This window comes from Ambystoma mexicanum, chromosome 14 (assembly GCF_040938575.1).
Source record: "Ambystoma mexicanum isolate Mex_15411 chromosome 14, UKY_AmexF1_1, whole genome shotgun sequence".
In the NCBI taxonomy this organism is placed as follows: domain Eukaryota; kingdom Metazoa; phylum Chordata; class Amphibia; order Caudata; family Ambystomatidae; genus Ambystoma; species Ambystoma mexicanum.
In genome coordinates, this window is record NC_090940.1 from 466,685,527 (window position 1) to 466,711,750 (window position 26,224).

Sequence of the window (26,224 nt, forward strand, 5' to 3'; positions counted from 1 at the left end):
TATAGGAAGGGTCTCAGGTTTGTTATTAAAAGCATTGAGATATCACATCTCATGTTATAGGACAGTCTCAGGTTTGGTATTAGAAGCATTGAGATATAACATCTCATAGTATATGACGGGTCTCAGGATTGGAATGTGAAGGAGTTGGATATCACATCTCATGCTATAGGAAGGGTCTCAGGTTTGGTAGAAGCATTGAGATATCACATCACATGCTATCGGAAGGGTCTCAGGATTGGATTGGGAAGGAGTTGGATATCACATCTCATGTTATAGGAAGGATCTCAGGTTTGGTATTAATAGCATTGAGATATCACATCTCATGCTATAGGAAGGGTCTCAGGATTGGAATGGGAAGGAGTTGGATATCACATCTCATGCTATAGGAAGGGTCTCAGGTTTGGTAGAAGCATTAGGATATCACATCTCATGCTATAGGAAGGGTCTCAGGATTGGAATGGGAAGGAGTTGGCTATCACATCTCATGCTAAAGGAAGGGTCTCAGGTTTGGAAGGGGAAGGATTTGGATATCACATCTCAATTTATAGGACGGGTCTGTGGTTTGGTATTAGAAGCATTGAGATATCATATCTCATGCTATCGGAAGGGTCTCAGGATTGGATTGGGAAGAAGTTGGATATCACATCTCATGTTATAGGAAGGGTCTCAGGATTGGAATGGGAAGGATTTGGATATCACATCTCATGTTATAGGAAGGGTCACAGGTTGGAATTGGAAGGATTGGATATCACATATCATGCTATCGGAAGGGTCTCAGGATTGGAATGGGAAGGAGTTGGATATCACATTTCATGCTATAGGGAGGGTCTCAAGTTTGATATTAGAAGCATTGAGATATCATATCTCATGCTATCGGAAGGGTCTCAGGATTGGATTGGGAAGGAGTTGGATATCACATCTCATGCTATAGGAAGGGTCTCAGGTTTGGTAGAAGCATTGGGATATCACATCTCATGCTATAGGAAGGGTCTCAGGATTGGAATGGAAAGAAGTTTGATATCACATCTCATGATAAAGGAAGGGTCTCAGGTTTGGAAGGGGAAGGATTTGGATATCACATCTCAAGTTATAGGACGGGACTGTGGTTTGGTATTAGAAGCATTGAGATATCATATCTCATGCTATCGGAAGGGTCTCAGGATTGGATTGGGAAGGCTTTGGATATCACATTTCATGTTATAGGAAGGCTCTCAGGTTTGTTATTAGAAGCATTGAGATATCACATCTCATGTTATAGGACAGTCTCAGGTTTGGTATTAGAAGCATTGAGATATCACATCTCATGTTATAGGACAGTCTCAGGTTTGGTATTAGAAGCATTGAGATATCATATTTCATGGTATAGGACGGGTCTCAGGATTGGAATGGGAAGGAGTTGGATATCACATCTCATGCTAAAGGAAGGGTCTCAGGTTTGGAAGGGGAAGGATTTGGATATCACATCTTATGCTAAAGGAAGGGTCTCAGGATTGGAATGGGAAGGAGTTTGATATCACATCTCATGCCATAGGAAGGTCTCAGGTATGGTAGAAGCATTAAGATATCACATCTCATGTTATCGGAAGGGTCTAAGGATTGGATCGGGAAGGAGTTGGATATCCCATCTCATGCTATAGGAAGGGTCACAGGTTGGAATTGGAAGGAGTTGGATATCACATCTCATGCTATCGGAAGGGTCTCAGGATTGGATTGGGAAGGTGTTGGATATCACATCTCATGTTATAGGAAGGGTCTCAGGATTGGATGGAAGAGTTGGATATCACATCTCATGCTATAGGAAGGGTCTCAGGTTTGGTAGAAGCATTGAGATATCACATCTCATGCTATAGGAAGGGTCTCAGGATTGGAATGGAAAGGAGTTGGATATCACATCTCATGATAAAGGAAGGGTCTCAGGTTTGGAAGGGGAAGGATTTGGATATCACATCTCAAGTTATAGGACAGGTCTGTGGTTTGGTATTAGAAGCATTGAGATATCATATCTCATGCTATCGGAAGGGTCTCAGGATTGGATTGGGAAGGAGTTGGATATCACATCTCATGTTATAGGAAGGATCTCAAGATTGGAATGGGAAGGACTTGGATATCACATCTCATGTTATAGGAAGGGTCTCAGGTTTGTTATTAAAAGCATTGAGATATCACATCTCATGTTATAGGACAGTCTCACGTTTGGTATTAGAAGCATTGAGATATAACATCTCATAGTATATGACGGGTCTCAGGATTGGAATGGGAAGGAGTTGGATATCACATCTCATGCTATAGGAAGGGTCTCAGGTTTGGTAGAAGCATTGAGATATCACATCTCATGCTATCGGAAGGGCCTCAGGATTGGATTGGGAAGGATTTGGATATCACATCTCATGTTATAGGAAGGATCTCAGGTTTGGTATTAATAGCATTGAGATATCACATCTCATGCTATAGGAAGGGTCTCAGGATGGGAATGGGAAGGAGTTTGATATCACATCTCATGCCATAGGAAGGTCTCAGGTATGGTAGAAGCATTAAGATATCACATCTCATGCTATTGGAAGGGTCTAAGGATTGGATCGGGAAGGAGTTGGATATCCCATCTCATGCTATAGGAAGGGTCACAGGTTGGAATTGGAAGGAGTTGGATATCACATCTCATGCTATCGGAAGGGTCTCAGGATTGGATTGGGAAGGTGTTGGATATCACATCTCATGTTATAGGAAGGGTCTCAGGATTGGATGGAAGAGTTGGATATCACATCTCATGCTATAGGAAGGGTCTCAGGTTTGGTAGAAGCATTGAGATATCACATCTCATGCTATAGGAAGGGTCTCAGGATTGGAATGGAAAGGAGTTGGATATCACATCTCATGACAAAGGAAGGGTCTCAGGTTTGGAAGGGGAAGGATTTGGATATCACATCTCAAGTTATAGGACGGGTCTGTGGTTTGGTATTAGAAGCATTGAGATATCATATCTCATGCTATCGGAAGGGTCTCAGGATTGGATTGGGAAGGAGTTGGATATCACATCTCATGTTATAGGAAGGGTCTCAAGATTGGAATGGGAAGGACTTGGATATCACATCTCATGTTATAGGAAGGGTCTCAGGTTTGTTATTAAAAGCATTGAGATATCACATCTCATGTTATAGGACAGTCTCAGGTTTGGTATTAGAAGCATTGAGATATAACATCTCATAGTATATGACGGGTCTCAGGATTGGAATGTGAAGGAGTTGGATATCACATCTCATGCTATAGGAAGGGTCTCAGGTTTGGTAGAAGCATTGAGATATCACATCACATGCTATCGGAAGGGTCTCAGGATTGGATTGGGAAGGAGTTGGATATCACATCTCATGTTATAGGAAGGATCTCAGGTTTGGTATTAATAGCATTGAGATATCACATCTCATGCTATAGGAAGGGTCTCAGGATTGGAATGGGAAGGAGTTGGATATCACATCCCATGCTATAGGAAGGGTCTCAGGTTTGGTAGAAGCATTAGGATATCACATCTCATGCTATAGGAAGGGTCTCAGGATTGGAATGGGAAGGAGTTGGATATCACATCTCATGCTAAAGGAAGCGTCTCAGGTTTGGAAGGGGAAGGATTTGGATATCACATCTCAATTTATAGGACGGGTCTGTGGTTTGGTATTAGAAGCATTGAGATATCATATCTCATGCTATCGGAAGGGTCTCAGGATTGGATTGGGAAGAATTTGGATATCACATCTCATGTTATAGGAAGGGTCTCAGGATTGGAATGGGAAGGATTTGGATATCACATCTCATGTTATAGGAAGGGTCACAGGTTGGAATTGGAAGGATTGGATATCACATATCATGCTATCGGAAGGGTCTCAGGATTGGAATGGGAAGGAGTTGGATATCACATTTCATGCTATAGGGAGGGTCTCAGGTTTGATATTAGAAGCATTGAGATATCATATCTCATGCTATCGGAAGGGTCTCAGGATTGGATTGGGAAGGAGTTGGATATCACATCTCATGCTATAGGAAGGGTCTCAGGTTTGGTAGAAGCATTGGGATATCACATCTCATGCTATAGGAAGGGTCTCAGGATTGGAATGGAAAGAAGTTTGATATCACATCTCATGATAAAGGAAGGGTCTCAGGTTTGGAAGGGGAAGGATTTGGATATCACATCTCAAGTTATAGGACGGGACTGTGGTTTGGTATTAGAAGCATTGAGATATCATATCTCATGCTATCGGAAGGGTCTCAGGATTGGATTGGGAAGGCTTTGGATATCACATTTCATGTTACAGCAAGGCTCTCAGGTTTGTTATTAGAAGCATTGAGATATCACATCTCATGTTATAGGACAGTCTCAGGTTTGGTATTAGAAGCATTGAGATATCACATCTCATGTTATAGGACAGTCTCAGGTTTGGTATTAGAAGCATTGAGATATCATATCTCATGGTATAGGACGGGTCTCAGGATTGGAATGGGAAGGAGTTGGATATCACATCTCATGCTAAAGGAAGGGTCTCAGGTTTGGAAGGGGAAGGATTTGGATATCACATCTTATGCTAAAGGAAGGGTCTCAGGTTTGTTATTAAAAGCATTGAGATATCACATCTCATGTTATAGGACAGTCTCACGTTTGGTATTAGAAGCATTGAGATATAACATCTCATAGTATATGACGGGTCTCAGGATTGGAATGGGAAGGAGTTGGATATCACATCTCATGCTATAGGAAGGGTCTCAGGTTTGGTAGAAGCATTGAGATATCACATCTCATGCTATCGGAAGGGCCTCAGGATTGGATTGGGAAGGAGTTGGATATCACATCTCATGTTATAGGAAGGATCTCAGGTTTGGTATTAATAGCATTGAGATATCACATCTCATGCTATAGGAAGGGTCTCAGGATTGGAATGGGAAGGAGTTTGATATCACATCTCATGCCATAGGAAGGTCTCAGGTATGGTAGAAGCATTAAGATATCACATCTCATGCTATCGGAAGGGTCTAAGGATTGGATCGGGAAGGAGTTGGATATCCCATCTCATGCTATAGGAAGGGTCACAGGTTGGAATTGGAAGGAGTTGGATATCACATCTCATGCTATCGGAAGGGTCTCAGGATTGGATTGGGAAGGTGTTGGATATCACATCTCATGTTATAGGAAGGGTCTCAGGATTGGATGGAAGAGTTGGATATCACATCTCATGCTATAGGAAGGGTCTCAGGTTTGGTAGAAGCATTGAGATATCACATCTTATGCTATAGGAAGGGTCTCAGGATTGGAATGGAAAGGAGTTGGATATCACATCTCATGATAAAGGAAGGGTCTCAGGTTTGGAAGGGGAAGGATTTGGATATCACATCTCAAGTTATAGGACGGGTCTGTGGTTTGGTATTAGAAGCATTGAGATATCATATCTCATGCTATCGGAAGGGTCTCAGGATTGGATTGGGAAGGAGTTGGATATCACATCTCATGTTATAGGAAGGGTCTCAAGATTGGAATGGGAAGGACTTGGCTATCACATCTCATGTTATAGGAAGGGTCTCAGGTTTGTTATTAAAAGCATTGAGATATCACATCTCATGTTATAGGACAGTCTCAGGTTTGGTATTTGAAGCATTGAGATATAACATCTCATAGTATATGACGGGTCTCAGGATTGGAATGTGAAGGAGTTGGATATCACATCTCATGCTATAGGAAGGGTCTCAGGTTTGGTAGAAGCATTGAGATATCACATCACATGCTATCGGAAGGGTCTCAGGATTGGATTGGGAAGGAGTTGGATATCACATCTCATGTTATAGGAAGGATCTCAGGTTTGGTATTAATAGCATTGAGATATCACATCTCATGCTATAGGAAGGGTCTCAGGATTGGAATGGGAAGGAGTTGGATATCACATCTCATGCTATAGGAAGGGTCTCAGGTTTGGTAGAAGCATTAGGATATCACATCTCATGCTATAAGAAGGGTCTCAGGATTGGAATGGGAAGGAGTTGGATATCACATCTCGTGCTAAAGGAAGGGTCTCAGGTTTGGAAGGGGAAGGATTTGGATATCACATCTCAATTTATAGGACGGGTCTGTGGTTTGGTATTAGAAGCATTAAGATATCATATCTCATGCTATCGGAAGGGTCTCAGGATTGGATTGGGAAGGAGTTGGATATCACATCTCATGTTATAGGAAGGGTCTCAGGATTGGAATGGGAAGGATTTGGATATCACATCTCATGTTATAGGAAGGGTCACAGGTTTGTTATTAGAAGCAATGAGATATCATATCTCATGCTATTGGAAGGGTCTCAGGATTGGATTGGGAAGGAGTTGGATATCACATCTCATGTTACAGGAAGGGTCTCAGGATTGGAATGGGAAGGAGTTGTATATCATATCCCATGCTATAGGAAGGGTCACAGGTTGGAATTGGAAGGAGTTGGATATCACATCTCATGCTATCGGAAGGGTCTCAGGATTGGAATGGGAAGGAGTTGGATATCACATCTGATGCTATAGGGAGGGTCTCAGGTTTGGTATTAGAAGCATTGAGATATCACATCTCATGGTATAGGAAGGGTCTCAGGATTGGAATGGGAAGGAGTTGGATATCACATCTCAAGCTATAGGAAGGGTCTCAGGATTGGAATGGGAAGGAGTTTGATATCACATCTCATGCCATAGGAACGGTCTCAGGTTTGGTAGAAGCATTGAGATATCACATCTCATGCTATAGGAAGGGTCTCAGGATTGGAATTGGAAGGAGTTGGATATCATCTCATGCTATAGGAAGGGTCTCAGGATTGGAATGGGAAGGAGTTGGATATCACATCTCATCCTATAGGAAGGGTCGCAGGTTTGGAATGGGAAGCATTTGGATATCACATCTCTTGCAATAGGAAGGGTCTTAGGTTTGGTACTAGAAACATTGAGATATCACATCTCATGGTATAGGAAGGGTCTCAGGTTTGGTATTAGAAGCACTGAGATCTCACATCTCATGTTATAGGACAGTCTCAGGTTTGGTATTAGAAGCATTGAGATATCACATCTCATGGTATAGGACGGGTCTCAGGATTGGAATGGGAAGGAGTTGGATATCACATCTTATGCTATAGGAAGGGTCTCAGGATTGGAATGGGAAGGAGTTTGATATCACATCTCATGCCATAGGAAGGTCTCAGGTATGGTAGAAGCATTAAGATATCACATCTCATGCTATCGGAAGGGTCTCAGGATTGGATTGGGAAGGAGTTGGATATCCCATCTCATGCTATAGGAAGGGTCACAGGTTGGAATTGGAAGGAGTTGGATATCACATCTCATGCTATCGGATGGGTCTCAGGATTAGAATGGGAAGGAGTTGGATATCACATCTCATGCTATAGGGAGGGTTTCAGGTTTGATATTAGAAGCATTGAGATATCATATCTCATGCTATCGGAAGGGTCTCAGGATTGGATTGGGAAGGAGTTGGATATCACATCTCATGTTATAGGAAGGGTCTCAGGATTGGATGGGAAGAGTTGGTTATCACATCTCATGCTATAGTAAGGGTCTCAGGATTGGAATGGGAAAGAGTTGGATATCACATCTCATGATAAACGAAGGGTCTCAGGTTTGGAAAGGGAAGGATTTGGATATCACATCTCAAGTTATAGGACGTGTCTGTGGTTTGTTATTAAAAGCATTGAGATATCACATCTCATGTTATAGGACAGTCTCAGATTTGGTATTAGAAGCATTGAGATATAACATCTCATAGTAAAGGACGGGTCTCAGGATTGGAATGGGAAGGAGTTGGACATCACAAATGCGTTAGGAAGGGTCTCAGGTTTGGTAGAAGCATTGAGATATCACATCTCATGCTATCGGAAGGGTCTCCGGATTGGATTGGGAAGGAGTTGGATATCACATCTCATGTTATAGGAAGGATCTCAGGTTTGGTATTAATAGCTTTGAGATATCACATCTCATGCTATAGGAAGGGTCTCAGGATTGGAATGGGAAGGAGTTGGATATCACATCTCATGCTATAGGAAGGGTCTCAGGTTTGGTAGAAGCATGAGGATATCACATCTCATGCTATAGGTAGGATCTCAGGATTGGAGTGGGAAGGAGTTGGCTATCACATCTCATGCTAAAGGAAGGGTCTCAGGTTTGGAAGGGGAAGGATTTGGATATCACATCTCAATTTATAGGACGAGTCTGTGGTTTGGTATTAGAAGCATTGAGATATCATATCTCATGCTATCGGAAGGGTCTCAGGATTGGATTGGGAAGAAGTTGGATATCACATCTCATGTTATAGGAAGGGTCTCAGGATTGGAATGGGAAGGATTTGGATATCACATCTCATGTTATAGGAAGGGTCACAGGTTGGAATTGGAAGGATTGGATATCACATATCATGCTATCAGAAGGGTCTCAGGATTGGAATGGGAAGGAGTTGGATATCACATCTCATGCTATAGGGAGGGTCTCAGGTTTGATATTAGAAGCATTGAGATATCATATCTCATGCTATCGGAAGGGTCTCTGGATTGGATTGGGAAGGAGTTGGAAATCACATCTCGTGCTATAGGAAGGGTCTCAGGTTTGGTAGAAGCATTGGGATACCACATCTCATGCTATAGGAAGGGTCTCAGGATTGGAATGGAAAGTAGTTTGATATCACATCTCATTATAAAGGAAGGGTCTCAGGTTTGGAAGGGGAAGGATTTGGATATCACATCTCAAGTTATAGGACGGGACTGTGGTTTGGTATTAGAAGCATTGAGATATCATATCTCATGCTATCGGAAGGGTCTCAGGATTGGATTGGGAAGGATTTGGATATCACATCTCATGTTATAGGAAGGCTCTCGGGTTTGTTATTAGAAGCATTGAGATATCACATCTCATGTTATAGGACAGTCTCAGGTTTGGTATAAGAAGCATTGAGATATCACATCTCATGTTATAGGACAGTCTCAGGTTTGGTATTAGAAGCATTGAGATATCATATCTCATGGTATAGGACGGGTCTCAGGATTGGAATGGGAAAGAGTTGGATATCACATCTCATGCTAAAGGAAGGGTCTCAGGTTTGGAAGGGGAAGGATTTGGATATCACATCTCAATATATAGGATGGGTCTGTGGTTTGGTATTAGAAGCATTGAGATATATCTCATGCTATCGGAAGGGTCTCAGGATTGGATTGGGAAGGAGTTGGATATCACATCTCATGTTATAGGAAGGGTCTCAGGATTGGATGGGAAGAGTTGGATATCACATCTCATGTTATAGGAAGGGTCTCAGGTTTGTTATTAGAAGCATTGAGATATCACATCTCATGTTATAGGACAGTCTCAGGTTTGGTATTAGAAGCATTGAGATATCACATCTCATGTTATAGGACAGTCTCAGGTTTGGTATTAGAAGCATTGAGATATCATATCTCATGGTATGGGACGGGTCTCAGGATTGGAATGGGAAAGAGTTGGATATCACATCTCATGCTAAAGGAAGGGTCTCAGGTTTGGAAGGGGAAGGATTTGGATATCACATCTCAATATATAGGATGGGTCTGTGGTTTGGTATTAGAAGCATTGAGATATATCTCATGCTATCGGAAGGGTCTCAGGATTGGATTGGGAAGAGTTGGATATCACATCTCATGTTATAGGAAGGGTCTCAGGATTTTATTCTACCAAACCTGAGACCCTTCCTATAGCATGAGATGTGATATCCAACTCCTTCCCATTCCAATCCTGAGACCCTTCCTATAGCATGAGATGTGATATCTCAAAGCTATTAATACCAAACCTGAGATCCTTCCTATAACACGAGATGTGATATCCAACTCCTTCCCAATCCAATCCTGAGACCCTTCCTATAGCATGAGATGTGATATCCAACTCTTCCATCCAATCCTGAGACCCTTCCTATAACATGAGATGTGATATCCAACACCTTCCCAATCCAATCCTGAGACCCTTCCGATAGCATGAGATGTGATATCCAACTCCTTCCAATTCCAACCTGTGACCCTTCCTATAGCATGAGATGGGATATCCAACTCCTTCCCGATCCAATCCTTAGACCCTTCCGATAGCATGAGATGTGATATCTTAATGCTTCTACCATACCTGAGACCTTCCTATGGCATGAGATGTGATATCAAACTCCTTCCCATTCCAATCCTGAGACCCTTCCTATAGCATGAGATGTGATATCTCAATGCTATTAATACCAAACCTGAGATCCTTCCTATAACATGAGATGTGATATCCAACTCCTTCCCAATCCAATCCTGAGACCCTTCCGATAGCATGAGATGTGATATCTCAATGCTTCTACCAAACCTGAGACCCTTCCTATAGCATGAGATGTGATATCCAACTCCTTCCCATTCCAATCCTGAGACCCGTCATATACTATGAGATGTTATATCTCAATGCTTCTAATACCAAACCTGAGACTGTCCTATAACATGAGATGTGATATCTCAATGCTTTTAATAACAAACCTGAGACCCTTCCTATAACATGAGATGTGATATCCAAGTCCTTCCCATTCCAATCTTGAGACCCTTCCTATAACATGAGATGTGATATCCAACTCCTTCCCAATCCAATCCTGAGACCCTTCCGATAGCATGAGATATGATATCTCAATGCTTCTAATACCAAACCACAGACCTGTCCTATAACTTGAGATGTGATATCAAAATCCTTCCCCTTCCAAACCTGAGACCCTTCCTTTATCATGAGATGTGATATCCAACTCCTTTCCATTCCAATCCTGAGACCCTTCCTATAGCATGAGATGTGATATCTCAATGCTTCTACCAAACCTGAGACCCTTCCTATAGCATGAGATGTGATATCCAACTCTTCCATCCAATCCTGAGATCCTTCCTATAACATGAGATGTGATATCCAACACCTTCCCAATCCAATCCTGAGACCCTTCCGATAGCATGAGATGTGATATCCAACTCCTTCCCGATTGTTAGGAAAGATTTCGTAATTGTAGGTAATTTTCCTTCCATGTGGCAACCCCTAAACTTTTTGCTGTTGTTTTTCACCTTGTTCTTGACTTTGCCAGAGAAGTGCAGCCTTCTGCCGCACTCCTCTGGGCTTTCGCTCCTTTTCTTATGGGGAAACTGACATGCCCTTAAGACAGTCAGTACCGGGGAACGCTGTTTCCCGTAGTTTCTTTTATCATGTTGCGGCTTTAGTGCAACATGACACAAGAGGGCACTGTAAGCTAAGTTACAGCTCTCTTGGGTCTCTAGCCTTCTACAGGCCCTAGATACTCGTTTAGGATTGTATTTGATCGGTGCAAGTCATTCAGCGATTGGAATGGTGGCAGCGATCGTTTTGTGTATTTTGAGCTCCTTTTGGCGTTCTGAGCGCGTTTTTCGCGCTGAACCCAAAATGGGGGCCTGGCTCCCAAAATGGCCAGACCACGAGGCTCCTTTGTCCTGTTCACTGACCGTCTTGCTCCCTTCACCTTCCCTTGGTCGAGCGCACCGGGGCCTTCCTTATTTGGGCATGTACTTTCCCGCGAAACACGGATGCTTTCGCGGGCTTCTACATGTCTTTTGTGTGCCTCCAGGGTGTGGGCTGGGATGTCTGGTCCCAATACACATCCTGGGTGCCAGAGAGTCTAGGGTGGTGTGAATGCCTGGGACCACCGTGGTCCGTGATTGGTCCACGAATGGTGTGTGTGTTGATGAGCGGATCTCCCATTGGCTCCCCTCCGTTTTGGCGCGAAGGGAACCGTGGATAAGAGGGGGCTGGAAACACCACTACCATGTCGATCTCCTGAGTTCTCACGAACGAAGGAATACAGGAGCCAAGTATCCTGCAACCAAGAGGCTGGACCGAGGAATCGCTGGTGACCCGCTGAAGGACTCCTCCTTTGCACTGCTGTCGTCCTGTGAAACCCTTTCCTCCTTTGATCGAACCAGAAGGCCTGTACTGGTGCTTCGACCTTTGGAATAGCAGGAACAGCTATTCTCGGGGACTTCATCATCTCCTGCCAGTAAGCCTTCGGAAGCGTCTCTGGGCCATCCAGTTGACTGACCAGCTTACAAGGGAGTCTTGCTCTGTAACCGCCGCCAGGTTGTGCTGTATTTCGAGTCCTTGTCACTCTCACACGCTTAGTACACTTGGCGTTCCCAAGTCTGAAGTGAGTAGTGTACATTTGGCTCAGATACACACGGCCGCTCCGTTGCCCTGCTGTGGTGACAAAACTGTGCAGGTTTCTTCGATTGGGACGTCTTTTTTCTCTACACGACGACGAGGCATTCCGGGCTCTTCTGAACCTGCCAGCTGATGAAACTAACGTGGAGAAGCCTGGGTCTGCTTGCATCGGGGACCGGTGAGTAGTATAGCTAGGATCTGGTCGCCCTCCTGCAGGAGCCCATTGCTTTTCCCCGCTGTGTAAAACAGCACCCTTTTGCCGTACTCGCGCTCTGCTTCTGCCCACTGTGGAGGCTGCGCTTGAGTCGCAGAACTTGTTCTTCTTTCTTGTGCACTAATCTGAACTGCCTGACTTCCTTCAAAGAGCTTCTCCTTTTGCCCGTTGGCACCAGCGCGTGCAGGTACTTTGAGCACAAGGCTCCACTCTTCGCAGGGCTCGGACTTCCATCTAGTTAGGTGCCTCTGAAGGTGAACTGAGTCTAAAGCATTATCTCGCACTGCCTGTTTTCCTTCCCTTTCAGGTGGACTACACATTTCGTGCATATAACGCTTGCGACTGTCGTATTTGTATATATATTGTGTTGATATGGTATGTGTTGGTTTAGTATTGTGATACTGTGATTTTCTCGCTACGGTCATTGTTTTAAAGGCCTTAAAATAAATGTGTATATATTTTTGATATAACAACTGTTTGGAGTAGTTTGTAAGTGATCTTGCTTTGTGTGCTCATTGCGGGCTTTCAGTCACCCTCACCCCTCTTGAGACCTAGTCTTGACCGCCGCGATCGCTACCTTGATTGGTCTGGCTCGTCCAGAGGTTAGCCTGTTCCAAGTAATTAGGTTGGCCTTCTGAACTTCTGCGCCACCAGGACAGAGTTCAGAAATCCGTCTTAACACCGATCCAATCCTGAGACCCTTCTGATAGCATGAGATGTGATATCTTAATACTTCTACCATACCTGAGACCTTCCTATGGCATGAGATGTGATATCAAACTCCTTCCCATTCCAATCCTGAGACCCTTCCTATGGCATGAGATGTGATATCCAACTCCTTCCCATTCCAATCCTGAGACCCGTCCTATACCATGAGATGTGATATCTCAATGCTTCTAATACCAAACCTTAGACTGTCCTATAACATGAGATGTGATATCTCAATGCTTCTAATAACAAACCTGAGACCCTTCCTATAACATGAGATGTGATATCCAATTCCTTCCCATTCCAATCCTGAGACCCTTCCTATAACATGAGATGTGATATCCAACTCCTTCCCAATCCAATCCTGAGACCCTTCCGATAGCATGAGATATATCTCAATGCTTCTAATACCAAACCACAGTCCCATCCTATATATTGAGATGTGATATCCAAATCCTTCCAAACCTGAGACCCTTCCTTTAGCATGAGATGTGATATCCAACTCCTTCCCATTCCAATCCTGAGACCCGTCCTATACCATGAGATATGATATCTCAATGCTTCTAATACCAAACCTGAGACTGTCCTATAACATGAGATGTGATATCTCAATGCTTCTAATACCAAACCTGAGACTGTCCTATAACATGAGATGTGATATCTCAATGCTTCTAATAACAAACCTGAGAGCCTTCCTATAACATGAGATGTGATATCCAAATCCTTCCCAATCCAATCCTGAGACCCTTCCGATAGCATGAGATATGATATCTCAATGCTTCTAATACCAAACCACAGTCCCGTCCTATAACTTGAGATGTGATATCCAAATCCTTCCCCTTCCAAACCTGAGACCCTTCCTTTATCATGAGATGTGATATCAAACTCCTTTCCATTCCAATCCTGAGACCCTTCCTATAGCATGAGATGTGATATCCCAATGCTTCTACCAAACCTGAGACCCTTCCTATAGCATGAGATGTGATATCCAACTCCTTCCAAATCCAATCCTGAGACCCTTCCGATAGCATGAGATATGATATCTCAATGCTTCTAATATCAAACCTGAGACCCTCCCTATAGCATGAGATGTGATATCCAACTCCTTCCCATTCCAATCCTGAGACCCTTCCGATAGCATGATATGTGATATCCAATCCTTCCAATTCCAACCTGTGACCCTTCCTATAACATGAGATGTGATATCCAAATCCTTCCCATTCCAATCCTGAGACCCTTCCTATAACATGAGATGTGATATCCAACTTCTTCCCAATCCAATCCTGAGACCCTTCCGATAGCATGAGATATGATATCTCAATGCTTCTAATACCAAACCACAGACCCGTCCTATAAATTGAGATGTGATATCCAAATCCTTCCCCTTCCAAACCTGAGACCCTTCCTTTAGCATGAGATGTGATAGCCAACTCCTTCCCACTCCAATCCTGAGACCCTACCTATAGCATGAGATGTGATATCCTAATGCTTCTACCAAACCTGAGACCCTTCCTATAGCATGAGATGTGATATCCAACTCCTTCCCATTCCAATCCTGAGACCCTTCCTATAGCATGAGATGTGATATCTCAAAGCTATTAATACCAAACCTGAGATCCTTCCTATAACATGAGATGTGATATCCAACTCCTTCCCAATCCAATCCTGAGACCCTTCCGATAGCATGAGATGTGATATCTCAATGCTTCTACCAAACCTGAGACCCTTCCTATAGCATATGTGATGTCCAACACCTTCCCATTCCAATCCTGAGACCCGTCCTTTACTATGAGATGTTATATCTCAATGCTTCTAATACCAAACCTGAGACTGTCCTATAACATGAGATGTGATATCTCAATGCTTTTAATAACAAACCACAGACACGTCCTATAACTTGAGATGTGATATCCAAATCCTTCCCATTCCAAACCTGAGACCCTTCCTTTTTCATGAGATGTGATATCCAACTCTTTCCCATTCTAATCCTGAGACCCTTCCTATAGCATGAGATGTGATATCCAACTCTTCCCATCCAATCCTGAGACCCTTCCTATAACATGAGATGTGATATCCAACACCTTCCCAATCCAATCCTGAGACCCTTCCGATAGCATGAGATATGATATCTCAATGCTTCTAATATCAAACCTGAGACCCTCCCTATAGCATGAGATGTGATATCCAACTCCTTCCCATTCTAATCCTGAGACCCATCCGATAGCATGAGATGTGATATCCAACTCCTTCCAATTCCAACCTGTAACCCTTCCTATAGCATGAGATGGGATATCCAACTCCTTCCCAATCCAATCCTGAGACCATTCCGATAGCATGAGATGTGATATCTTAATGCTTCTACCATACCTGAGACCTTCCTATGGCATGAGATGTGATATCAAACTCCTTCCCATTCCAATCCTGAGACCCTTCCTATAGCATGAGATGTGATATCCAACTCCTTCCCATTCCAATCCTGAGACCCGTCCTATACCATGAGATGTGATATCTCAATGCTTCTAATACCAAACCTGAGACTGTCCTATAACATGAGATGTGAGATCTCAGTGCTTCTAATACCAAACCTGAGACCCTTCCTATACCATGAGATGTGATATCTCAATGTTTCTAGTACCAAACCTAAGACCCTTCCTATTGCAAGAGATCTGATATCCAAATGCTTCCCATTCCAAACCTGCGACCCTTCCTATAGGATGAGATGTGATATCCAACTCCTTCCCATTCCAATCCTGAGACCCTTCCTATAGCATGAGATGATATCCAACTCCTTCCCATTCCAATCCTGAGACCCTTCCTATAGCATGAGATGTGATATCTCAATGCTTCTAATACCAAACCTGAGACTGTCCTATAACATGAGATGTGATATCTCAGTGCTTCTAATGCCAAACCTGTGACCCTTCCTATGGCATGACATGTGATATCCAACTCCTTCCCTTTCCAATCCTGTGACCGTTCCTATAACATGAGATGTGATATCCAAATCCTTCCCATTCCAATCCTGAGACCCTTCCTATAACATGAGATGTGATATCCAAGTCCTTCCCATTCCAATCTTGAGACCCTTCCTATAACATGAGATGTGATATCCAACTCCTTCCCAATCCAATCCTGAGACCCTTCCGATAGCATGAGATATGATATCTGAATGCTTCTAATACCAAACCACAGACCCGTCCTATAACTTGAGATGTGATATCCAAATCCTTCCCCTTCCAAAACTGAGACCCTTCCTTTATCATGAGATGTGATATCCAACTCCTTTCCATTCCAATCCCGAGACCCTTCCCATAGCATGAGATGTGATATCTCAATGCTTCTACCAAACCTGAGACCCTTCCTATAGCATGAGATGTGATATCCAACTCTTCCATCCAACCCTGAGACCCTTCCTATAACATGAGATGTGATATCCAACACCTTCCCAATCCAATCCTGAGACCCTTCCAATAGCATGAGATGTGATATCCAACTCCTTCCAATTCCAACCTGTGACCCTTCCTATAGCATGAGATGGGATATCCAACTCCTTCCCAATCCAATCCTTAGACCCTTCCGATAGCATGAGATGTGATATCTTAATGCTGCTACCATACCTGGGACCTTCCTATGGCATGAGATGTGATATCAAACTCCTTCCCATTCCAATCCTGAGACCCTTCCTATAGCATGAGATGTGATATCTCAATGCTATTAATACCAAACCTGAGATCCTTCCTATAACATGAGATGTGATATCCAACTCCTTCCCAATCCAATCCTGAGACCCTTCCGATAGCATGAGATGTGATATCTCAATGCTTCTACCAAACCTGAGACCCTTCCTATAGCATGAGATGTGATATCCAACTCCTTCCCATTCCAATCCTGAGACCCGTCATATACTATGAGATGTTATATCTCAATGCTTCTAATACCAAACCTGAGACTGTCCTATAACATGAGATGTGATATCTCAATGCTTTTAATAACAAACCTGAGACCCTTCCTATAACATGAGATGTGATATCCAAGTCCTTCCCATTCCAATCTTGAGACCCTTCCTATAACATGAGATGTGATATCCAACTCCTTCCAAATCCAATCCTGAGACCCTTCCGATAGCATGAGATATATCTCAATGCTTCTAATACCAAACCACAGACCCGTCCTATAACTTGAGATGTGATATCCAAATCCTTCCCCTTCCAAACCTGAGACCCTTCCTTTATCATGAGATGTGATATCCAACTCCTTTCCATTCCAATCCTGAGACCCTTCCTATAGCATGAGATGTGATATCTCAATGCTTCTACCAAACCTCAGACCCTTCCTATAGCATGAGATGTGATATCCAACTCTTCCATCCAATCCTGAGACCCTTCCTATAACATGAGATGTGATATCCAACACCTTCCCAATCCAATCCTGAGACCCTTCCGATAGCATGAGATGTGATATCCAACTCCTTCCAATTCCAAAATGTGAGCCTTCATATACCATGAGATGGGATATCCAACTCCTTCCCGATCCAATCCTTAGACCCTTCCGATAGCATGAGATGTGATATCTTAATGCTTCTACCATACCTGAGACCTTCCTATGGCATGAGATGTGATATCAAACTCCTTCCCATTCCAATCCTGAGACCCTTCCTATGGCATGAGATGTGATATCTTAATGCTTCTACCATACCTGAGACCTTCCTATGGCATGAGATGTGATATCCAACACCTTCCCATTGCAATCCTGAGACCCGTCCTATACCATGAAATGTGATATCTCAATGCTTCTAATACCAAACCTTAGACTGTCCTATAACATGAGATGTGATATCTCAATGCTTCTAACAACAAACCTGAGACCCTTCCTATAACATGAGATGTGATATCCAAATCATTCCCATTCCAATCCTGAGACCCTTCCTATAACATGAGATGTGATATCCAACTCCTTCCCAATCCAATCCTGAGACCCTTCCGATAGCATGAGATGTGATATCCAACTCCTTCCCATTCCATATACTATCACGTCATATACTATGAGATGTTATATCTCAATGCTTCTAATACCAAACCTGAGACTGTCCTATAACATGAGATGTGATATCTCAATGCTTTTAATAACAAACCTGAGACCCTTCCTATAGCATGAGATGTGATATCCAACTCCTTCCCATTCCAATCCTGAGACCCTTCCTATAGCATGAGATGTGATATCTCAATGCTTCTACCAAACCTGAGACCCTTCCTATAGCATGAGATGTGATATCCAACTCTTCCATCCAATCCTGAGACCCTTCCTATAACATGAGATGTGATATCCAACTACTTCCAATTCCAACCTGTGACCCTTCCTATAGCATGAGATGGGATATCCAACTCCTTCCCGATCCAATCCTTAGACCCTTCCGATAGCATGAGATGTGACATCTTAATGCTTCTACCATACCTGAGACCTTCCTATGGCATGAGATGTGATATCAAACTCCTTCCCATTCCAATCCTGAGACCCTTCCTATGGCATGAGATGTGATATCCAACACCTTCCCATTGCAATCCTGGGACCCGTCCTATACCATGAAATGTGATATCTCAATGCTTCTAATACCAAACCTTAGACTGTCCTATAACATGAGATGTGATATCTCAATGCTTCTAATAACAAACCTGAGACCCTTCCGATAGCATGAGATGTGATATCCAACTCCTTCCCATTCCATATACTATCACGTCATATACTATGAGATGTTATATCTCAATGCTTCTAATACCAAACCTGAGACTGTCCTATAACATGAGATGTGATATCTCAATGCTTTTAATAACAAACCTGAGACCCTTCCTATAACATGAGATGTGATATCCAAGTCAATGCTTCTACCAAACCTAAGACCCTTCCTATAGCATGAGATGTGATATCCAACTCCTTCCCATTCCAATCCTGAGACCCTTCCTATAGCATGAGATGTGATATCTCAATGCTTCTACCAAACCTGAGACCCTTCCTATAGCATGAGATGTGATATCCAACTCTTCCATCCAATCCTGAGACCCTTCCTATAACATGAGATGTGATATCCAACACCTTCCCAATCCAATCCTGAGACCCTTCCGATAGCATGAGATGTGATATCCAACTCCTTCCAATTCCAACCTGTGACCCTTCCTATAGCATGAGATGGGATATCCAACTCCTTCCCGATCCAATCCTTAGACCCTTCCGATAGCATGAGATGTGACATCTTAATGCTTCTACCATACCTGAGACCTTCCTATGGCATGTGATGTGATATCAAACTCCTTCCCATTCCAATCCTGAGACCCTTCCTATGGCATGAGATGTGATATCCAACACCTTCCCATTGCAATCCTGGGACCCGTCCTATACCATGAAATGTGATATCTCAATGCTTCTAATACCAAACCTTAGACTGTCCTATAACATGAGATGTGATATCTCAATGCTTCTAATAACAAACCTGAGACCCTTCCTATAACATGAGATGTGATATCCAAATCATTCCCATTCCAATCCTGAGACCCTTCCTATAACATGAGATGTGATATCCAACTCCTTCCCAATCCAATCCTGAGACCCTTCCGATAGCATGAGATATATCTCAATGCTTCTAATATCAAACCACAGACCCATCCTATATATTGAGATGTGATATCCAAATCATTCCCCTTCCAAACCTGAGACCCTTCCTTTAGCATGAGATGTGATATCCAACTCCTTCCCATTCCAATCCTGAGACCCGTCCTATACCATGAGATATGATATCTCAATGCTTCTAATACCAAACCTGAGACTGTCCTATAACATGAGATGTGATATCTCAATGCGTCTAATACCAAACCTGAGACTGTCCTATAACATGAGATGTGATATCTCAATGCTTCTAATAACAAACCTGAGAGCCTTCCTATAACATGAGATGTGATATCCAAATCCTTCCCAATCCAATCCTGAGACCCTTCCGATAGCATGAGATATGATATCTCAATGCTTCTGATACCAAACCACAGTCCCGTCCTATAACTTGAGATGTGATATCCAAATCCTTCCCCTTCCAAACCTGAGACCCTTCCTTTATCATGAGATGTGATATCAAACTCCTTTCCATTCCAATCCTGAGACCCTTCCTATAGCATGAGATGTGATATCCCAATGCTTCTACCAAACCTGAGACCCTTCCTATAGCATGAGATGTGATATCCAACTCCTTCCCAATCCAATCCTGAGACCCTTCCGATAGCATGAGATATGATATCTCAATGCGTCTAATATCAAACCTGAGACCCTCAATATAGCATGAGATGTGATATCCAACTCCTTCCCATTCCAATCCTGAGACCCTTCCGATAGCATGATATGTGATATCCAATCCTTCCAATTCCAACCTGTGACCCTTCCTATAACATGAGATGTGAAATCCAAATCCTTCCCATTCCAATCCTGAGACCCTTCCTATAACATGAGATGTGATATCCAACTTCTTCCCAATCCAATCCTGAGACCCTTACGATAGCATGAGATATGATATCTCAATGCTTCCAATACCAAACCACAGACCCGTCCTATGAATTGAGATGTGATATCCAAATCGTTCCCTTTCCAAACCTGAGACCCTTCCTTTAGCATGGGCTGTGATAGCCAACTCCTTCCCATTCCAATCCTGAGACCCTTCCGATAGCATGAGATGTGATATCTCAATGCTTCTACCAAACCTGAGACCCTTCCTATAGCATGAGATGTGATATCCAACTCCTTCCCATTCCAATCCTGAGACCCGTCATATACTATGAGATGTTATATCTCAATGCTTCTAATACCAAACCTGAGACTGTCCTATAACATGAGATGTGATATCTCAATGCTATTAATACCAAACCTGAGATCATTCCTATAACATGAGATGTGATATCCAACTCCTTCCCAATCCAATCCTGAGACCCTTCCGATAGCATGAGATGTGATATCTCAATGCTTCTACCAAACCTGAGACCCTTCCTATAGCATGAGATGTGATATCCAACTCCTTCCCATTCCAATCCTGAGACCCGTCATATACTATGAGATGTTATATCAGAATGCTTCTAATACCAAACCTGAGACTGTCCTATAACATGAGATGTGATATCTCAATGCTTTTAATAACAAACCTGAGACCCTTCCTATAACATGAGATGTGATATCCAAGTCCTTCCCATTCCAATCTTGAGACCCTTCCTATAACATGAGATGTGATATCCAACTCCTTCCCAATCCAATCCTGAGACCCTTCCGATAGCATGAGATATGATATCTCAATGCTTCTAATACCAAACCACAGACCTGTCCTATAACTTGAGATGTGATATCCAAATCCTTCCCCTTCCAAACCTGAGACCCTTCCTTTATCATGAGATGTGATATCCAACTCCTTTCCATTCCAATCCTGAGACCCTTCCTATAGCATGAGATGTGATATCTCAATGCTTCTACCAAACCTGAGACCCTTCCTATAGCATGAGATGTGATATCCAACTCTTCCATCCAATCCTGAGACCCTTCCTATAACATGAGATGTGATATCCAACACCTTCCCAATCCAATCCTGAGAACCTTCCGATAGCATGAGATGTGATATCCAACTCCTTCCAATTCCAACCTGTGACCCTTCCTATAGCATGAGATGGGATATCCATCTCCTTCCCAATCCAATCCTTAGACCCTTCCGATAGCATGAGATGTGATATCCTAATGCTTCTACCATACCTGAGACCTTCCTATGGCATGAGATCTGATATCAAACTCCTTCCCATTCCAATCCTGAGACCCTTCCTATGGCATGAGATGTGATATCCAATACCTTCCCATTCCAATCCTGAGACCCGTCCTATACCATGAAATGTGATATCTCAATGCTTCTAATACCAAACCTTAGACTGTCCTATAACATGAGATGTGATATCTCAATGCTTCTAATAACAAACCTGAGACCCTTCCTATAACATGAGATGTGATATCCAAATCATTCCCAATCCAATCCTGAGACCCTTCCGATAGCATGAGATGTGATATCTCAATGCTTCTACCAAACCTGAGACCCTTCCTATAGCATGAGATGTGATATCCAACTCCTTCCCATTCCAATCCTGAGACCCGTCATATACTATGAGATGTTATATCTCAATGCTTCTAATACCAAACCTGAGACTGTCCTATAACATGAGATGTGATATCTCAATGCTTTTAATAACAAACCTTAGACCCTTCCTATAACATGAGATGTGATATCCAAGTCCTTCCCATTCCAATCTTGAGACCCTTCCTATAACATGAGATGTGATATCCAACTCCTTCCAAATCCAATCCTGAGACCCTTCCGATAGCATGAGATATATCTCAATGCTTCTAATACCAAACCACAGACCCGTCCTATAACTTGAGATGTGATATCCAAATCCTTCCCCTTCCAAACCTGAGACCCTTCCTTTATCATGAGATGTGATATCCAACTCCTTTCCATTCCAATCCTGAGACCCTTCCTATAGCATGAGATGTGATATCTCAATGCTTCTACCAAACCTCAGACCCTTCCTATAGCATGAGATGTGATATCCAACTCTTCCATCCAATCCTGAGACCCTTCCTATAACATGAGATGTGATATCCAACACCTTCCCAATCCAATCCTGAGACCCTTCCGATAGCATGAGATGTGATATCCAACTCCTTCCAATTCCAAAATGTGACCCTTCATATACCATGAGATGGGATATCCAACTCCTTCCCGATCCAATCCTTAGACCCTTCCGATAGCATGAGATGTGATATCTTAATGCTTCTACCATACCTGAGACCTTCCTATGGCATGAGATGTGATATCAAACTCCTTCCCATTCCAATCCTGAGACCCTTCCTATGGTATGAGATGTGATATCTTAATGCTTCTACCATACCTGAGACCTTCCTATGGCATGAGATGTGATATCCAACACCTTCCCATTGCAATCCTGAGACCCGTCCTATACCATGAAATGTGATATCTCAATGCTTCTAATACCAAACCTTAGACTGTCCTATAACATGAGATGTGATATCTCAATGCTTCTAATAACAAACCTGAGACCCTTCCTATAACATGAGATGTGATATCCAAATCATTCCCATTCCAATCCTGCGACCCTTCCTATAACATGAGATGTGATATCCAACTCCTTCCCAATCCAATCCTGAGACCCTTCCGATAGCATGAGATGTGATATCCAACTCCTTCCCATTCCATATACTATCACGTCATATACTATGAGATGTTATATCTCAATGCTTCTAATACCAAACCTGAGACTGTCCTATAACATGAGATGTGATATCTCAATGCTTTTAATAACAAACCTGAGACCCTTCCTATAACATGAGATGTGATATCCAAGTCAATGCTTCTACCAAACCTAAGACCCTTCCTATAGCATGAGATGTGATATCCAACTCCTTCCCATTCCAATCCTGAGACCCTTCCTATAGCATGAGATGTGATATCTCAATGCTTCTACCAAACCTGAGACCCTTCCTATAGCATGAGATGTGATATCCAACTCTTCCATCCAATCCTGAGACCCTTCCTATAACATGAGATGTGATATCCAACACCTTCCCAATCCAATCCTGAGACCCTTCCGATAGCATGAGATGTGATATCCAACTCCTTCCAATTCCAACCTGTGACCCTTCCTATAGCATGAGATGGGATATCCATCTCCTTCCCAATCCAATCCTTAGACCCTTCCGATAGCATGAGATGTGATATCCTAATGCTTCTACCATACCTGAGACCTTCCTATGGCATGAGATCTGATATCAAACTCCTTCCCATTCCAATCCTGAGACCCTTCCTATGGCATGAGATGTGATATCCAATACCTTCCCATTCCAATCCTGAGACCCGTCCTATACCATGAAATGTGATATCTCAATGCTTCTAATACCAAACCTTAGACTGTCCTATAACATGAGATGTGATATCTCAATGCTTCTAATAACAAACCTGAGACCCTTCCTATAACATGAGATGTGATATCCAAATCATTCCCAATCCAATCCTGAGACCCTTCCGATAGCATGAGATGTGATATCTCAATGCTTCTACCAAACCTGAGACCCTTCCTATAGCATGAGATGTGATATCCAACTCCTTCCCATTCCAATCCTGAGACCCGTCATATACTATGAGATGTTATATCTCAATGCTTCTAATACCAAACCTGAGACTGTCCTATAACATGAGATGTGATATCTCAATGCTTTTAATAACAAACCTTAGACCCTTCCTATAACATGAGATGTGATATCCAAGTCCTTCCCATTCCAATCTTGAGACCCTTCCTATAACATGAGATGTGATATCCAACTCCTTCCAAATCCAATCCTGAGACCCTTCCGATAGCATGAGATATATCTCAATGCTTCTAATACCAAACCACAGACCCGTCCTATAACTTGAGATGTGATATCCAAATCCTTCCCCTTCCAAACCTGAGACCCTTCCTTTATCATGAGATGTGATATCCAACTCCTTTCCATTCCAATCCTGAGACCCTTCCTATAGCATGAGATGTGATATCTCAATGCTTCTACCAAACCTCAGACCCTTCCTATAGCATGAGATGTGATATCCAACTCTTCCATCCAATCCTGAGACCCTTCCTATAACATGAGATGTGATATCCAACACCTTCCCAATCCAATCCTGAGACCCTTCCGATAGCATGAGATGTGATATCCAACTCCTTCCAATTCCAAAATGTGACCCTTCATATACCATGAGATGGGATATCCAACTCCTTCCCGATCCAATCCTTAGACCCTTCCGATAGCATGAGATGTGATATCTTAATGCTTCTACCATACCTGAGACCTTCCTATGGCATGAGATGTGATATCAAACTCCTTCCCATTCCAATCCTGAGACCCTTCCTATGGTATGAGATGTGATATCTTAATGCTTCTACCATACCTGAGACCTTCCTATGGCATGAGATGTGATATCCAACACCTTCCCATTGCAATCCTGAGACCCGTCCTATACCATGAAATGTGATATCTCAATGCTTCTAATACCAAACCTTAGACTGTCCTATAACATGAGATGTGATATCTCAATGCTTCTAATAACAAACCTGAGACCCTTCCTATAACATGAGATGTGATATCCAAATCATTCCCATTCCAATCCTGCGACCCTTCCGATAGCATGAGATGTGATATCCAACTCCTTCCCATTCCATATACTATCACGTCATATACTATGAGATGTTATATCTCAATGCTTCTAATACCAAACCTGAGACTGTCCTATAACATGAGATGTGATATCTCAATGCTTTTAATAACAAACCTGAGACCCTTCCTATAACATGAGATGTGATATCCAAGTCAATGCTTCTACCAAACCTAAGACCCTTCCTATAGCATGAGATGTGATATCCAACTCCTTCCCATTCCAATCCTGAGACCCTTCCTATAGCATGAGATGTGATATCTCAATGCTTCTACCAAACCTGAGACCCTTCCTATAGCATGAGATGTGATATCCAACTCTTCCATCCAATCCTGAGACCCTTCCTATAACATGAGATGTGATATCCAACACCTTCCCAATCCAATCCTGAGACCCTTCCGATAGCATGAGATGTGATATCCAACTCCTTCCAATTCCAACCTGTGACCCTTCCTATAGCATGAGATGGGATATCCAACTCCTTCCCGATCCAATCCTTAGACCCTTCCGATAGCATGAGATGTGACATCTTAATGCTTCTACCATACCTGAGACCTTCCTATGGCATGAGATGTGATATCAAACTCCTTCCCATTCCAATCCTGAGACCCTTCCTATGGCATGAGATGTGATATCCAACACCTTCCCATTGCAATCCTGGGACCCGTCCTATACCATGAAATGTGATATCTCAATGCTTCTAATACCAAACCTTAGACTGTCCTATAACATGAGATGTGATATCTCAATGCTTCTAATAACAAACCTGAGACCCTTCCTATAACATGAGATGTGATATCCAAATCATTCCCATTCCAATCCTGAGACCC